Source organism: Lepidothrix coronata, unplaced genomic scaffold (assembly GCF_001604755.1).
Source record: "Lepidothrix coronata isolate B3197 unplaced genomic scaffold, Lepidothrix_coronata-1.0 Scaffold80, whole genome shotgun sequence".
In the NCBI taxonomy this organism is placed as follows: domain Eukaryota; kingdom Metazoa; phylum Chordata; class Aves; order Passeriformes; family Pipridae; genus Lepidothrix; species Lepidothrix coronata.
Genome location: NW_016690260.1, coordinates 2574575 through 2587671, shown reverse-complemented (window position 1 = coordinate 2587671; position 13097 = coordinate 2574575). Strand labels below are relative to the sequence as shown.

Genomic DNA, 13097 nt, shown 5'->3' with positions numbered 1-13097 from the left:
GGCAGGGCTGGGACATCCCTGGGGCAGGGCTCGTGTGCCCGCGCTGGCCCTGAGCTCCCACAGCCGCCCCGTCCGAGCGCCGCAGGCCCCGCACCGCCGCTGCCGCGCTCCGGGGACGGGAACTGGGCGGGCCCCGCACGCATCTCGGCGGCCCGGGGGACACCGCCGAGCTCCTCCCGCCGCCCGGAGCCCCGGCTGAGCTGCCGGACCCGCTCTGCCGTGACGGGGCGAGGGCAGGGCCTCCTGGACGACGGACCCCTCGTGCTCGCCGGAGGAAAGGCGCCCGCCCCGCCCGGAGCCTCTGCCCCGCCGCCTCCTGCTCCCCGGCCCCAGGGGCCCCGGGCGGGGCACAGAGCGGGGGCAGCCGCGCCCCGGCGCCGCCCGCCCCCAGCCCGGGCCGTGGCCCCTCCGCCGCGGGGGGAAGGAACTTACACCGCGCCTTCGTGCCCGGTCCCGCCTCCGCGGCGCGGCCGCCGCGTCACCCCCGCGGGAGGGCGCAGGCGCGGGGCCGCCGGGCGGGGGCTGTGCTGCGCTTGGCCTTGAGCGCTGCTGCCTCGGGGCTCAGGTACCGCGGTGCTTCCACGGATACCGCTGTGCTGAGGGAGCCCTTCCCTTCCCCTCCCAGCCGGCCGCTCGTGCGGGGGCACCCGCGCTGCCAACCGACTCCAAAACTGAGCGTTGTCGTGCTGTGGTTGGGGGCGCTGGGATGGGAGTTTCCAGGGGGCAGGTTAGAGAAGGAGTCTCTGGGAAGTACAGGAATTGTTCCGGAAAGTGAACCTAAGGGCCTTGAAAGCACTGGACTTCTGCAAAGCCTTTGACACCGTCTCCCACAGCATTCTCCTGAAAAAGCTGGCAGCTCATGGCTTGGACAGGGGCACTCTGTGCTGGGTTAGGAACTGGCTGGAGGGCCGGGCCCAGAGAGTGGTGGTGAACGGGGCTGCATCCAGTTGGTGGCCGGTCACTAGTGGTGTCCCCCAGGGATCAGTGTTGGGCCCAGTCCTGTTTAATATCTTTACTGATGATTTAGATGAGGGGATTGAGTCCATCATCAGCAAATTTGCAGATTACACCAAGCTGGGGGGGAGTGTTGATCAGCTGGAAGACAGGAGGGCTCTGCAGAGGGACCTGGACAGGCTGGAGAGTTGGGCTGATTCCAGCGGGATGAGGTTCAACAAGGCTGAGTGCTGAGTCGTGCACTTTGGCCACAACAAGTCCCTGCAGTGCCACAGGCTGGGGGACAGAGTGGCTGGAGAGCAGCCAGGCAGAAAGGGACCTGGGAGTTTGGATTGACAGGAAGCTGAACATGAGCCAGCAGTGTGCCCAGGTGGCCAAGAAGGCCAATGACATCCTGGCCTGGATCAGGAACAGTGTGACCAACAGGTCCAGGGAAGTGATTCTTCCCCTGTACTCAGTGCTGATGAGGCCACACCTCGAGTACTGTGTCCAGTTCTGGGCCCCCCAGCTCAGGAAGGACATTGAGGTGCTGGAGCAGGTCCAGCAAAGAGCAACAAGATTGGTGAAGGGACTCGAGCACAAGTCCTATGAGGAGAGGAAGAGGGAGCTGGGGTTGTTTAGCCTGGGCTCAGGGGAGACCTCATCACTCTCTACAACTACCTGAAAGGAGGTTGTAGCCAGGTGGGGGTTGGTCTGTTCTCCCAGGCAACTATCAGTAAGACAAGAGGGCATGGTCTTAAGCTGTGCCAGGGGAGGTTTAGATTAGATATTAGGAAGAAATTCTTTACAGAGAGGGTAATCAGGCATTGGAATGGGCTACCCAGGGAAGTGGTGGTTTCTCTGTCCCTGGAGGTTTTTAAGATGAGACTGGATGTGGCACTTAGTGCCATGGTCTGGTAACCACAGCGGTAGTGGATCAAGGGTTGGACTTGATGATCTCAGAGATCCCTTTCAACCCACAGACTGATTCTATGATTCTATGGTTGGGTCAGAGACAAGTGCATGTGAGCCAGCAGAGTGCCCAGGTGGCCAAGAAGGCCAGTGGCATCCTGGCCTGTGTCAGAAACAGTGTGACCAACAGGACCAGGGCAGTGATCACCCCCCTCAGTGACCCACTTAATGGATGAAGGAAAAGCTGTGGATGTGTCTACCTGGACTTCAGTAAGGCCTTTGACACAGTTTCCCACATCATTCTGGAGAAACTGGCTGCTCAAGGTTTGGCCAGGTGTGCTTTTCACTGAGTAGAAAACTCTCTGGATGGCAAGGCCCAGGGAGTGTTCATGAGTGGAGTTGCATCCAGCTGGTGGCTGGTCACTGGTGCTGTTCCCCAGGGCTCAGAATTGGGGCCAGTTCTGTTTAATACTAATCTTTATCAACCATGTGAATGAGGAGATCAAGGGCATCTTCAGTCAGCCTTAGACATACCAAGTTGGATGGGAGTGTTGATCTGCTGGAGGCTGGAAAGACTGCAAAAGCATCTGGACAGGCTGAATCAATGGGCTGAGGGCAATGATATGAGGTTCAACAAGGCAAAGTGCCTGGCCCTGCACTTGGGTCATGACAACCCCATGCAGTGCTCCAGATTCGGGGATGAGCAGCTGGAAAGCACCTTGGAGGAAGAGGACCTGGAGGTGTTGGTTGACAGCAGCTGAACATGAGCCAGCAGAGTGCCCAGGTGTGCATCCATCTCTTTTGCCAAGTAATGAGCAACAGGATGGTTGCATCAGCGGAGGTTTAGATTGGATATTAGGAAAAAATTTGTTCACTGACAGGGTTGTCAAGAACTGGAACAGGCTGCCCAGGGCAATGATGGAGTCACCATCCCTGGAGGTATTTAAAAGATGTGTAGACACGGCACTTAGGGACATGGTTTAGCGGTGGACTTGGCAGTCCTGGGTTAGCAGTTGGACTCAATGATCTTAAGGGTCTTTTCCAATCTAAATGTAATTCTGTGAAAAGCAAAATGCAAGTGTGACAGAAATAGGATAATATGGGATTTAAGGGAAGAATGAAGGGAGAAGTGATTTGGGCAGGAGAGGGGTGACAAGGTGCAGAAGAAAGACAGGAAGTGTAGGATATGTAGATGAGAAAAGAGAAAGGAAACAACATTCAGGGAAAAAAACCTGAATCTTTTTTCTTTTCCTTCTCCTGACTATTTCTTCTATCACAGAGATGGTCCTTGTGGGGAAGAAGAGGACTTCTGTCTTCATCACTTCAAGGATTATTGGGTGTTAGGGCCACCTCCTTCTCCATTTTCATCCTGTGATGCAGGACTGTCTCCATCTTCCCAACTCTTTTTGTGTGTGCTGTGTCAGGACACCTGCATCTCCTGTGAGCCTGCACTTGGCACAGCTTTGTGTCATATCCCTTTTCTGGAAAAAGTGGGTAACAGGAGGCTCTTTTTGAACTCAGGTTTCATGAAAATAAATGTGAATTAGAATTAGTGATTCCGAACATAAACAATTTTGTGAAAACAGTAACGACATCTTGGCAAATGAAATTTGTGGTGATAAAACAGGCAGACTGGCTCAAAGTCATTTCAGAACCAAGGTACATTATGATACGATACTTTCCCTCAGTCATGTGTTCCACTTGGAAGCTCTGTACCTGAAATAACTGCTCCAGTGCTTCAGAATACTTCATTTAAAAGTCATTGACAGTTTCAACATGAACTGAAGTTTAAAAATAAACATACTTATTCTTCACTTTTTTGTACCTACTAAAGTTTAAGTGGTTTGCAATTACAGAACTTACAAAATACAGTGAATTTGAAGGTGAGTTCTCCAAATGATCTTAAAAAATTATAATTCCTTTTGAAGTCATACAAGTCTTAACTGTTGCTTAAGCAAAACTATATTCTGTATGTGTACTGCCTTTGTGAACCACAAATGTGGCTTAATTAGCATGCAATGATTCTTGATATATTACATGCCACTTGGAGAGACAGAAAATACTCATTCTGATGTGCAAATGTGTTTGTGCCTTTACCATATATTAGTTTTCATTTTAAAATAATATAAAATACTACAATGGATTTATATAAGTTTCCATTAAGCTGGTTTCGGTATTCACAAAAAAGATCAGTCATTGCTAATAGGGAGTGTATTAGTTTTCCTCAAGCCTCACATCATGATAAACTGTAGAAACTTTGTACCAGTGGTAATTAATGTCAGTCTGGAATAGCAAATTTTAAAACAATACTGGGAAAAAATCCATCGTGACTTGTTGAAGAAAATATTTTTGTGGAGTAGCCCCTCACTATCCAAAGTTATGATATACTGAAGTACTCTTTCTGGAATATTTTTCAGAACAGTGTATCAGTGATCTGAATTCTGTTTACAGATTTCTGTGAAGAAGTTTTACTTAAAAGCGAAGTAATAGAATAAGTTTGTGCTTAGAATTGAAAGTAAACAGAACTTAGTAACCAATGAGCAATTAATACCATAGGAAAAAAAATGAAAGCTGTGATATCTGATGAAGATATTACTTTCTCTTTTTACAGCCTACAGTGGATGAAGAGCTACTGTTTTAAAGATTACATTGGTAATGATTTAGAAGAGTCAGAACAAACTGAAGAGTATACCTACATTATTAGGAACTTTATGATGTACAGTATTAATATGCATTACTTAGTATTTTAGAGTAATAAACTGGCTAAAAAAAAAAAGCCAGAATTGCAAAGCCCACATTATTTTTGTTTCTTTGTTTAGCAGTGTGGTATATTTTCAGAATTAAATCAATAGAGGGGTTTGCACAGCAGGGCTTTTGCCATACATCAGCACAAGTGGAAAAGGCAGTACATGGTAATAAAGGGGTGAACCTCTGTCTTCTGTGGTGCTGTGAACTGGAGCCTTTATGGGGGGAACAGCATCAACAGACAAGTGTAATACTTCCCACTTTCCCATAATCTGTGAAGTTTTAGAACAGTTATTGCTAGACTGCTATTCTCTCTGGCACTTTAGTGTACATGGAGGAATTTTACATCACATTTAGAGAAAATCCGCCTACATGCAGTAAGGTATTACTGCATAGTCCTAGTTTGCTTTAGACCAGGCAGAGATTCATTTAGGTTAGTGTTGGTTTAGATACTTAAATCTGAAGTACTTCAGCAGCCTTTGAGAAATACCATTGCTTTTTAAAGATGATGAAGGTATTTAAATTCACTGCACTAGAGCACCGATTCAAAGGGGAACGTGGGCAACACCAAACACAAGCTTTGAAAAACCTCTTAGTACCAGACTTCTGCTTCCTACAGATTAGGCCTCCTGCTGACTGTTTGTACCTGTTGAATATATGTTTCAGCTTTAATGTCTGCACCTCAGTTCACCTACCTTTGAAACAGCAGTGGTAATTCTGACTTAAATATTGTGAAGATACATTAATAAATATGAGCAAAACTCTTTGAAGTTGAAAAATATAATGAGATTTAAGTACATTCCTTTTCGTCATGATTAACCTGTCAAACCTTTAAATGCTGAAACATTGCTCTTGGGGGAAAAGAAAGGAGAAATGCCAATTAAGATAATAAAGAAGCCAAGATCCAGATCAAATAAAGATCCAGAACAAGCAAATAAAATAAATGTGGGGAAAAAATCCAAGGGACAGAGCAGATTTAAAAAATACAGCTTAGAAAACTGATAAGAAAATCTGAAACAAATACTGTTGGCAATTGGAAGGGCAGTTAGTATGCTAGTAAGAAACATCTTTGCATAAGATTGGGAGTGAATGCATACTAAGACAATGCGCCAGAGAAGTCTGGGCAGCAGTTTATCTCCCGAAGTCTCAAATGGATCAACGGTGCTCTGTAAGTTCCTGTTTCTTCTCTGACTGTAAAAGGAGCCTATGGCAACTACCTCAAATACATGAATCTCAACTCTTCAGAGTTCAGGTACCTCCAGTGTTAGGGGATGGCCGAATGGAGGTTTTCAGGTGATAATTTTGATCTTATCTTGAAGCAGACTGAACAAGAAGACTGAAATTGGGCAGAGATCCATAAGTGGGACAAGACAGACTTGCAGGAGTAGGTCGAAAGAGGGAGGATCAAATTTAGGGACAGCAAGCAGAATAATCTTACACAAAAGAACACATCCTATTCTAAATCCTGGAATGGATCCAAGATGCTTAATTTTAATATTTCCCCTTACAATAATGTATATTTGCAGATTAAAGGTCAAAAGTGTATAGCTTCATTTGCACAGAAGGTGAGAATCTATCACTGCTGGTGGTCAGCCCAGAAGTCAAAACAACTGCCCTCTGTATGGTGGATCACACACCTGGCCATAAATAAAGTAATTGCTCATTTTGTGAATCTCTTGTTCTGGTTTGATTGGGGTTTTTTTAAAAGGTAAACACATGTATCTAGGAACTGTATGTTCATCAAGAGCACGAAAGCCAAAATAATGCTGGTTGGTATTGCCTAACTTCTCAGGATGTGATTTCTCAACCTTCTAATATTCTTTCAACATAGCTTTTGTGCTGTGATATGTGGAAGGCCAGAATTTATGTCCTTTATTATTGCATCATAGAAGAGACTGGGAGCATTTTTTGAGTATTTATTATCCTTCTTTTGAGGTGACACTTTCAAAAGCTTCTAAGAAATCATAAAGTAAGAAAAATCGCTCTTTGAACTGATTTTGTACCAGCTTAGGATGACTGATTTTTCAAAGACAGCAATAGATTTCAGCAACATGAAAGCCTTGATTGGTGATGCCAAATAAAAATTATTTTTAAAAACCCACAAGCTGCTTGTTCTGAAGTTTTCATTTTATGCCCAACAAGTTGATCTCTGTCCTTCAAGGTAATAAAATACTATGGCAAGCCAAGAACACATAGTTCTTTTCTCTTTTTTTATTTTCCTTAATGAGAAGCCAAGGAAACACAGGGCTGAGAACCTGCAGGCTTGCAAGCAAGAAGAGCAAACTCCCTTCTTTCAGCAGCACAAAATATGTTTTACTACTTACGTGGACTAAAAAGCCTCTACAAAGACCTATAGCATTGGGAAGCATTAAAAAAAGCTGAATTTTTGAAAATGGAAATATAAGATAAGTGCATAAATAAAATCTTTTTTAAATGAGAGGATAGAAAAAAACCCCTATTATACTTTAAAAGATGGGGAAAATAAGCTTTTGCAAACAGAATAAAGAGGGGGAAGAGAAACTGAACATAAGCACAAGATTAAATGGGAAGGACAGAAATGAGTGATTCAGAAGTAATGAAGATAGTTTCATATTCGTTTGGAAAGAAACGTCCATGAAGGTTGGACAACTTAGAAGTAACAAAAGGTTTATAAAAATAGCTGTTCCTAAAAAGCAGTAAAGGAAACATTTGAAAAATGCGCCGAGTTGTAAGTCCATCAGCCAGCCCAGCTGTATGCATCCTAGGGGATAAAAGGTATTTGCTATGAACCTTCCTGTAGCGCTGTCAATGAAACCTGAAAAGAGGGACAAACACTAGAAGACTGAAAAAAATCAAATATTACCTCTTCTTTCTAAGAAAGCATAGAATGCCCTTTGTAACTGCAATCCAGGAGATTATAATTGACCACTATGTATCTGTTTCTAGAAATGCTGTGTAGCAAGAGGATGCTGTGTTTCAGAGACAAGGATGTAATTATTTTTACTTAGAACTTTGGATTAGTTCATGAAGGTGCTATGCTGACAATGAAAAGATGGTTCATAAAAATAAATCTTTGAATGAAGACTACAGCTCACAGAGAGACCTTTCGAGGCAGTGACTAGAGCAGGAACCCTGCACAGACAGTCCTTCTTGTCACACCTGATGATCTGTAGCATGGATACACCTGTTGCCTTTCTAGATGGTTTATTCCATGTTCTCATAAAAACCTTTTTTTGTGTGTGTACTTTGCAATATGTCTGTGCTGTAATACAAGGAAATGCTTCTCTGTGTTTCAGTTTCATAATGCAGAAGACTTGCTCATTGGGTCTTCACTTGCAGATGATTGTCCCAGGATACAGTTTGCACAGGACATTCAGGGAGTGCAAAGGTGGCGTTCATGCAGCATTATCTAGCAGAGCTGCAGAGTTGAGGGTGAGCAGATTGCTCTTGAATCACAAGATAGACCATTGGTTTTAATGAAAATTGTGATCTGGACTGCTTTTAAGTCATCCAGTAGGTCTCTGCAAAATGTATGGGGGATGTGTGGGAGACTGGACTGCAAGGAATTTTTATCATTTCAATCTCAAGAAATTTAAAATAGTTCTTTAATACCTCTAACAGCAGTTCTTACTTGCTATTTTTTTCTTTCATTTCAAAGAAATAATTTGAATACTTTATCTGTGTGACACCCAGTGAGCAAGAAAACTATATTCTCCTTTTCCAGTTAGGCACTGAGGTAAGGAAGCCTTAATGTTATTGCAAGGTTTCTTGGAGGACCTCAGCTAGTTTGTTCTGCCCACACTGCTAAATAAGATGGAGGTTCCTGTTAGAAGCAAACCTTATAGGAAAAGGATCCTGATGTGGAAAAGCTGAGTGTCACTGACCTATTGGCAGTCTTCTCTGGAAAGTTTGTGGGTTTTTTTCTTGTCTGCTCTATATAATATATATTTAAAGTTGTGTTTGTTGTTGTTTTCTTTTACCATTACTGGCAATCTGTAATTCCTACATCCCTTGTCTTTAGTGTAGTTCACGACACAAGAGAGTTATAAATATATCTAAATTTATTTGGTTGACTTCTGTGTTTATACAGTTCCCACTGAAGTGAGGTCACTGAACTAGAGAACTGACTCTCCGACTGGTTCTCAAACCCCTGTAGCATCTTGCTGTCATTCTTGGCACGTGAAGCATGACCTCTTGTCCCACAGTGGCCAGGCATATTACCAAGAGGTTTTATCATAGTCACTTACTCCACATTTAATTAGTAATATTTTTTTTTCACAGCAGTGCATCTACATGGCAGTTTTATTTTTCATTTCCATGAATAACTCTACAGTGTACAGATGGAAGTGAGAAATTAAAGGTCCTTGTAAACAGTTGCGTTTCTGGAAAAATATAACATGGAATAAAAACCTGAAAATTACAGTCAGATTTTATGTACTCCTATTCCCCAAATGAATTAAAAAAATCATGGGAACCACCTTTGGTCACTATGAAGTATCATGTGCTGAAACCTCATCACATCGACACATCACCAGCTAAGTTTAGAGTAAACTTCTGGATGCAATCAAGTGACCCATGGCCTTGGCAAAGATCTAACTTGAAGTCTCATGGGGAAATAATTTCTGGCTCTTAATTTAAGACAAGGCCAAAGGAATTGAGCCCTGCAATTCCTGCAGTTAAAACCCAGAAATCCCATTTTGATTTGAATAGTCAGCTTCTCTGTTGCTAGCAGGTATGTGTGTAAGAGTTAGTGAGGCACAGATCTCCTGCTATTTTGCCCTTAATGTGGAAAAATCAATCACTCTCTTTAAGCGGCAGACTTCAGATAAAACATGCAGTGCTCAGTGGTTGTGAAAAGGCTCTCTTTTTCCAAGACTTTGATAAGAAGAGGAAGTTAAACAGAATTTTAACCTTTTTTGTGAGTACTTTTGAAGTAACTGAGGACCTGATTTTCATTTGCATCAAGGCTTCTGCATTAAGCTTAAAGAATCTTAAATGGCCATAAGCTGTAATTAAGAGCTAGTCCCCTGTCTCTTCTAGCTTAAGGTATGTAGCGACTCTGAATCTTTAATGTCTATAGATGCAGCTCCAGGGGAGAACCTCTGATGTCCAAAGATTCAACTCTAGGGAATAGTGACAGCCTGGCAACAGCCCAGAAATACAATTAAATAAAAGTCTGTCCTCTAAAGCCCCCAGAAAATCAGTATGTTTAAAAGCATTAAAAATTTATTGTTATTCTTTATACTTGCTATTTTCAGGATTTGTATCATACATATTATATAAATAAAATAATTTAAAATTATTATAGTTTTTAATCAGTGGTGAAGAAGCCTAAAAATCTTCATAGCTTGTTATCTGAGTATTTTACATAGTCGATACATTTACTTTTATTTTATTTTTCATATGTATTATTTGTACATAGTGTTAGTGAATAAGGCCCACCAAGGAGAAGCTATAACTGTACTTTAAATTAGCAAATCCAGCTCATCAGCCAGCTACTGCCACCTAAAATATGGCACAGTTTATGCCCAATAATCCCCCACAATGGCATGATTTTATCTCACTGTTCTCCCCTACCTTCTTATGGCTGCAAAACCAGTAAGAACATCATTTTCTTTGAGTCTCTTCTTTCAGGTGTAGATTAAGTTTCTCAGTGGATTCCTCTGTTACTACCAGGGCACTGGCAGATAGGGGAAAAAAAAACAACAGACCAAACCAGATGAAAAGCAGTGTTGCAAATATCTCATTTCTGCAGGCAGTCAAGTTAAGGAAAAAAGGTTATAAAGCCTGTGTCAATCCAGCTCTTGGCCATAAGCAGTGTTGCAGTGAGAGGAAGGAAAAGACCAGTAATACTGAGCTGTGATTCTTCAGTGCAAATCCTGTGCCAAAACATCTGTGTCCTGAACAGAAAGAAATGGAACCATTTTGGTAATTTGTCTCCTGGGTTAAGGGTAAAATGTGTCACAGAAAGGATGCAGGATATCCTGGGAAATTTTTACTAATTATAGTCCACATAGTAATGATAACACGAATGAAGGTGGATTTAGTATATTCGTTGAATTACTTAGCAGATGTTAGAGAGAAGAAAGGAGATGCCTGATGTCAGAAACCTCGTGATATCTCTGGTACAGAGGACAGCAGAGGAGTTACACAGACCCTCGTCATTATGGGATAGATGTACCTAAGGTGTAAGAAGGATCCATTCAGTTTGAAAGCTACAGGGATGTTTTCCATGCCAAGGGCTTTTTGGAACATGAAGTCTCCTATGACTTCTTTCCCCCACACCAGGTTCCAGAGCAGCAGGGCCTGTCCATATAAAAAGTGAGGAGACCACTTTTGTTTGGCACAAGAAATCTAGCAAGTATTTTCCAGCTTGTGAAGTAAAGCTAAAGAAAGGTGTTAGTCTTATACAAGTATACAAGTCTACAACATAAAAACTTAATATCTGTAGTACATACTTTATTATTATATTTATTAAAAATATCATATTGATATAAGGAATAAAAGTTTTTAAAAAAAGGTAGTCCCAGGGTCACAAATTGTGGAAGGCAGGAGAGTATTCCAAAGAAGTCCTGAAATATGCTTTTCTTGTAATACTGTTCCCGCATATCTGCTAGGAGATACTGGATACTGGAATAGATGAAACTTTGGTCAGGAAAACATTTTATTAGTCCATTTGTTCATACTTCAGTTGCTAATATTTAAGTTAGATGTTTCATACTATAGTCAAAGGAATAATTCAGTAAGGCCCTCTGTGGTAGCAATGACAATGTATACCACGCTGTTTATTTTCTTTATAAAAAGCAACAAGTATATTTTAATTCATGAGCGTGCATATTACATAATTTAAGTTACCTAAAACTGGGAGTCGGAGCATCATATCTAGAGATAAAATGAAATGGGTTTATAGTTACATATCTGAAAGACAGGCTGAGTGTGAAGTTGTCAAAGTTTGATTTACACTTGGAAGGAGAAAGTATATGTTTTGCTATTACCAGGTTTATCCCAAATGCCACACAAAAAGGTCATTTAAAGCATCACTAATTAATTGATAACAAACCTTTTATTGTAGTCCTGTAGAGATGATACGGGTAAATCTGAGAAGAAACCAGAGGTTCTGATGTATATGAATGTCTGTTTAATATTTTTGTGATTTATATCCTTTAGGCTTGAAAACATCGTCAGAATTATGTTGCAATAAAATTTTTTTTAAAAAAGCAACAAACTAACTCTAGGATCAGGAGGCAAAAGCTGAAGTTTAGTAGCTGTCACTAATGATTCCAGATGGGATGCTTTCATGCATAGCCTCCTAGGCCAAATGAAGGTGCATAATGAAAAATGTCACTGAACTGAGAATGTTAATTTTTCAGAAGATGTTGTTGAGTTGGTAGTTGTCTTTTTTTAATATATTTAGCTAGGAACGGATACCAAAGCATGTTCTAAGTTATGTATAAATAACTACATCTTTCCCCATGCAGAGAGATCATGTCTCTGAATTTGCATTGGTAAAATTCAGGATACCAGAATATACACAGTACAGGAACAGAATATGGGAGAAGGGTTGCTTTCATTTTCAACACAAAAGCTTTTCCTTCTACAGAAGAGAGAATAAAATGAAGTTTTTTGGAGGTACTCTTAATTTGAATAGGCTGAATAATAAAGTTTATAGAATTAGAAGCCTTTTTTACAAAGCAATAGAGAGGAAAGATGCAAAAGGTAGTGACGTGCCTTGTGGGACATCAGTGAGAAATTCATGGATATGGCTGCTTGGGGTTATTCCATTGGATTAGTTTATTCACTCATTGAAATTGCAGTAATTAAAGCAGTTAAACAGAAGTGTACCCATACCACCTTTTCTTTCCACAGGCAAGGTGCTCTTCTTGTTAATCATATAGTCTCTACAGCTCTACATCTATATATTAGTAAATTCTTGAATATTCCATGAAGCTATTCCAGAATTGGTTTTTTTAATGGTGAATTATAGGATGCCTACCAGAAGCTTCGAGGAATTCGGAAACTGGACTTGAAAGTAACAACTCCCATGATTCTTGTGCTGGCCTCTACTGATTTTGCCAGCACCACTTTTGACCTGCTGACAGGCAGCGTAGGGTTGCTGCTGAGTGCCCTGAGCGTGTCTGTCAGAGTATACACACATTGGCAGGTGGGCAGGCAGATTTATTTGGCAATGCGGTTTCATAGGGCTTCTGGGGACATGGGAATATTCTTAACAGAGAAAGAGAAGAAAGGTGAAGACCAAAAAGCTGTTTTTCTGGAATCACTGCACACAATATGAGACGTGCTTGTAGACTCAGCCAGCTAGCAGGGCTCCTGGGATAGGTGGTGAAGCAAAACTCAGATGTCTGGGCCTCCTAGCAGATTGTCAGAAAAGCAAAGGACACTTCCTAGAAATCTGTATCCTCAAAGTCACCTAAGAATTGCAGCACTGGAGCAGCAGTGGGAAAGTTGTCCCCAGTGCAGAAGATATAGGTTGCTCTTGCTCTTTGGGAAGCTGGCTGCCCCCACTTACT

The 13097-nt window shown here is 41.9% G+C and overlaps 1 protein-coding gene across 6 annotated transcripts in view; it reads right to left on the bottom strand.

Moving 5' to 3' along the window:
- ZNF438 (zinc finger protein 438) overlaps positions 1-887 on the bottom strand; it is a 52803-nt gene extending 51916 nt beyond the window's left edge. For all 6 annotated transcript variants that reach the window (XM_017820243.1, XM_017820240.1, XM_017820242.1 and 3 more), the window contains exon 1: positions 433-887. The gene's annotated coding sequence lies outside the window, so the exon portion shown is untranslated. The remainder of the gene's footprint in view (positions 1-432) is intronic.
- Between the last annotated feature and the right edge of the window lie 12210 nt (positions 888-13097).